Raw genomic sequence first — 5,605 nt, 5'->3', positions numbered from 1 at the left:
TCGAAGTGTGCACAGTTTATTTCGTTTTAGAAAATTCGAAAAAAATCGGATAGATCTTTACGAATTCTGTATTTCTCCCCGCAAAGAACTTCCATACATTTTTCATTTACGAACACCCTGTTTTATAGCGCTGTGAGCTACATATAGTTTTCGCGACGCTACATAAATCTTGCAACAAATGGTTCCTCCAGCACGCCTCTTCACTCTTCTTTTTGTCTTCGTAACATCCATTTCGAATTCCTAGATGCTTCGCTACAATAAACCCACCCACCAACGCCTACCCTATCGTTAAACGCACACAAGTTAACAATTAAGAATTGATTACGTGTCAGCCCAAAAGTTTTTCCTCAGTATACAAATGGCAAAATTAACAACAACAAAAAGTGGAATTTAAACTTCCTTCGTTCAGGAATGATTTAATTTGTTAATGAGTCTGTTGCAGGTATGAAGGTTAGCTTAGGAAGGCGTGTAGGAAGCTATCGTACTTCCACTCGAAGGCATATTTTTCTATTGTCTTGGGCAACATTTTATTTACTAAATACCAGTTAGTTAGTTAGTGCTTGGGTGTAACAGAGCAAGGGACACTGCGACCTTAAAGATCTTTTGAATTTCTTTAAGAGCGTGCCTAACCCAGTGTACACAAGTACACAAATCCTAAGAGGGTCTTGTTAGGGGAACTCAGCCAATCTTTGCATTTTATTCTGCCACGACGCTGCGGATGCCTAGGCCACAATCGAATGGACGATCATACCGTAAAGCCACTCTATCAGCCTTGGGCTCAATCCTTTGTTATTTCAAAATACTTCTGCAGGCCCTTACGGTCCTTGTGGCTTAAGCAACAATTATCTCAAGATGCGAGTTTCAGTTATGTCTGCTATCTAGCATAATACCTAGATATTTTACCTCATTGGAATACGTAAATCTGTCCCTGCAAGAGTGTTTGAACCAAACTTTCTGAGGATTTATGCTGATACCCTTATTGACACACCATGATAACCTAGTACACTGATGGACCATTGACTGAAGAGGGTACCGGGGTAGGTGTAGTTGGACCAAGGTTAAGATACTCGGAACTAATGGCAAAACATAACGTACACCTAGATCTAGCATCAACCCCTTTCTTCGGCCCAGAGCCCTTCTGTCTCTTAGGAAAAGGGGCACTGTCTGCTTTTGTCCGGTTAAAGATAGAGACTAAGAGGGATAATTTACCAGGTCTAGAGCAGTCTAAAACACTTTTAGGAACATTTAACCTAAAACGCTTTAAGGAATTTATGAGTCTATCCAAGAATAACTTAAGAATTATTACATAAATCCTGACTGGACATTTCAGGCTGAACTATCACCTGACTAAACTAGGAATTTGTTCGCAGGGGCGTTGCAGATTTTGCAGGACGGATATCGAGGCTGCACAGCACACCTTAGAAGGTCGTTCTGCATTGATGCGCAAATGCAAAAGACACCTGGGTGAACATCTAATACCCGAGGGCGAAGTGAAATCCGTAGATTTAGGTTCCATGCTAAAGTTTCTCTCGGCTACTGGAATAATAGACAAACTTTAAACCCATGAAAGGGGCACAATGGATTTTGCGGTCGCACTGCTTTATCCGCAACAATAATAATAATACTATGATGACCCCAAAATTTCCAGCTGGCTAACGGACTATAAAGTGTGCTCCTCGAAAGTTCACCTGAAAATACCTTTAGTTTTCATATAAACATATGCATGTATGTATATAAATAAATTTGTTTCATTTCCAATTAAATTAAATCTACATATTTATTAACTCAAAATCGATTTGTAATCAATAACCACAATTCAAAATAAAAATTGTAGCCAAATTTTACAAATTCTTTGGTATTTATTCATAATTTTACTCCCCTAAGTAAATGCAATTGGTCTCATTCCCATCAATTTCTCAGTGCTGCACTGGGTAATTAGGCATAAAATCAACACGCACATTTACAATACATAGAAACATAGGTATGTATGTATGTACATACATATGTACATTAGACTGCATCACCAAAAAAATGTTGCGGTTTTTCCGCCGGGATTACAACATTTATTATATTTTAAAACGTCCACCAAAATATTTCGGAAAAATATTCAGCCTATTTATTTTCCCCGAACTGATTCACTTTTCACTTTTGGTTTCCATGGTTTTACTATAGGCGGATACAAATTAACGAGCCGATTTTTTTTCAGTCGAAACTCAGGATAAGGCAGATTAAGATATACGTGAGCTGGACCGATTTGAAAATGCCTCCAAAAATGGATTTTTTATGAATAAAAATAGTTTCTTAAAGAACGGCTTAAAATATAATTTATAATTCCGATGGAAACACAGGACCGTTTTTTTTTTTGCATAGGGAGTGATGCAGTCTAATATGCATACATATGTATGTGCATTTTCATACTTTCATTTGTGTATTCATATTCATGTTGACATGTGCACATACAAATGACTGCAATTACATTTAATTGCTGCATTTATATATTTACCAAATATGAGCTGATTAATGTCTAATGGCTCACATAATTTCCGTTAAACGATTTATAACTATTTATTATTCTCTAATTATAACGAAAACAATTAGTTAGTTTGTGTTATCAATCAATATAATAAATATGCGAAAGGAATAATTTTAATTATCTTGAATAGTTCCAAGCACCATAATGGAAAGCAGTTTTAAAGGCCATTTTTATGAAGGTCATCACATCTAAACCGTTCTTTCGAATTTTAAAAATGAGTTGTGAAATTAATGTTTTATTTTTTGCACTTTTTTAACGATACAATGTGATTCGAAATTTGAGAAACCAAAGCATGCGATACAACAACAACATACTTCTCCGTCAGTCACTCTGAAGCGGCTAGACGAATTGAAATGAAACAGGTTTCCACCTGTTCAAAATGTTAAATTTAATTTTGGCCATGCGGGTTAACTAGTATATAATATAGTGATACGGGTAGTAGAGAAAGATGTGTAATTATTTCTAAAATATTAAGCCCTTTCCTCCCTTCAATTTCAAGTATGTACTCCTGGTATTTAAAGCACTCAAAAATTCATTTTTATGCATGTGCATACTTGTTCATACTTGCCATTTTCACCAACATCACCATTAAAAAAAAAGTGTATATATACACTTAAGTCAAAGCAATATCGGTTATCACCTGAAAGTAGAACACTCGAACAGTTTTACTATTAAATAAAATACTAAACACATTTGTGCTCAGCCTTTTCATTACAAACTCTCAATTATCTTCATTTACTCGGCTTCTAACACCTGTATTTTCAAATGTATGAAGGTGTATGCATATATGTATGGCTTTAGTTGTGTATGTTTACGAAGGACTGGGCTCTAGCTATGCATTTTCATGTCCTGCATGCTACTAACTGGCAGCTATATATATACATATGTATGCATAGATAATAATAAAGTATGCTATTTGCTATGTGAATCACGTTTATCTAACGCATTTGCATATTTTTTATGTTTGTACATCCTTGCATACAACTACACAGACAATACAACTGGAAATATGTATGAATATGTATGTAGGTATGAATATACCCAGTACGGAAAGAAACTAGCTTAAATATCGATGTTCAACCAGTTTTATACCCACCACAACTAGTTGAAGATCTGACTGTCTTCCGTGAAACGAACTGTTGACTTTGACATCGCGTTGTCCTAGGAATCAGTCAAATATCCGACTCTGATTTCGATTTCAACTACCTTAAAATGCATTTGGCTTAAAGCACTTCAAAGTTCGTATGGTTGTTTTGCAGATGTCTTTTCATGCTAAAATAGTTAATTGCCCACAGTTAGATTATTTTTCAACTAATATTGAATTATTTGCAAAGATATGTATGCATCAAAAGTGTAAGCATTTAGTTTATCTCAGTGCGGCTGGTAGGTGATTATACATCAATTTGAAGTTAGTTGATACATACATATTTAAGTAAAAATAAATTAATTTTTCTGAGGTAATTGGTTGAGCCACTGGGTATGTAGTATTTCATATGCAACATACATACACATTCATAGAATATCTAGAAACTTGAATTCTAGGCTGGCACTCAAAGATAGATAGTTATATATGTATGTATGGATGCACACATGCAAGCAAACGGAAAATTCTAACGTAAAATAATACAGCAGCGATGATAACCATTACTAGCTAGAGTAAGAAAAATAAAAACAATATTAACGGTTTTGATATGAAAATTGAAGGAGAGAAATATTATCTTGTTACCGTGTCCTCAAAAAAATAAACTTTTTCTTCCTTGAAACTTCATTTATCCCGACTATGGTCAGAAAATACATATACAATTAAAGAAAACTATCACTCTTTGACAAAATAAGAAACCAAGGTAAGGTTTTATGTCAGCTTTATACTTTGAATTAAATTTCAAGATTACCAGGCAGGTTCTGCAATTCACTTCCGAGTGATTTTCAATTCGAAAGAGAATTTCAGAATCTGCTTGTATACTTGTTATATTTTTAGTTAATACTTATTTTTGTTCAATCTGGAAAACCTTAACTAAAAACTTTAAAGTCGTTTTGATTTGATTTAGATTTTTTTAAGCTATGGCGTACAATTAGACTAGGGTGGCCAAAAATAATAAAAACGTAAGATGTGGGGGCCAACGACCTGATCTTATGCTATGGATGTACAAGGCGGTGATTCGCCCAAATATTGCATGCGGTTCGCTGGTTTAGTGGAAAGCCGTAGAGATGAACTACATACATACACACAATGTTAGACATTTGTCCTTCGCCTCTCTTTTAGAAATAAGTTTGGCACGATTTTTCTATCCAAACAGGAGTGGAAGGATCCTATTTTTACTGAACGCTTCGAAGTATCCATTTTTACGCACGGCTCATAGATGGATTGTGGCGTAGGGGTGAGAATTTTTTCAACCGACCACCAAATCGAAGAGTCATGGGATGAGCTTAAAGTATATAAATATAAATAATAAATTTCTAAAAAAAATTGGTTTTGTTGCAAGTAATTTAAATGAATTTTTCGACTAATGCGGATATATATAATTGGCCAATCTGATTTATGACCAATTTTTCTAATACATGTGTGGTCAAGCATTACTTTAAATTGTTATATACATATATACTGACATTCATAAGACAGTTTCACTGGAAGATTTACATCAATTTGTGCGTTTAAAACTTTTCGAGTGCTTACTTTATAAAAGGATATTTAAAAAAGTCAAATGAAAATATAGGGAAGGTGTAGAGGTTTATGACTCGCAAATCTATTAATCAGATTGAGCATTCAGCCAAAATTGAACGCTTCTCTGGACGAGATCCGCTTTTGATGGCAAAAGCCCCGCTTGCCTTAGCTCAGCTTTTGTTGTATAAAATAGGTAGAATTGAAGATTTCAGTGCAAATAAATGCATACCATGCTTTCAACTAAAAGTTGCCTGCAAAATCGCCTCAGGTAAGCGATATGTTTGCAATTCTATGCAAATTACTCTTTGTACCTTCGCCAATCTGATCTACCAATAGCAAGTTTTACGCAAATACACTCAAGAGAGTTTTTAAAGGAAAATACTTTTCTAACAAATGGTTACCTTTCACCT

The sequence above is a fragment of the Rhagoletis pomonella genome, unplaced genomic scaffold, assembly GCF_013731165.1.
Source record: "Rhagoletis pomonella isolate Grant_MI unplaced genomic scaffold, Rhpom_1.0 Rhpom_scaffold_00002, whole genome shotgun sequence".
NCBI lineage: Eukaryota > Metazoa > Arthropoda > Insecta > Diptera > Tephritidae > Rhagoletis > Rhagoletis pomonella.
The sequence above is the reverse complement of the archived record's forward strand: the minus strand, read 5'-3'. Positions refer to the sequence as shown.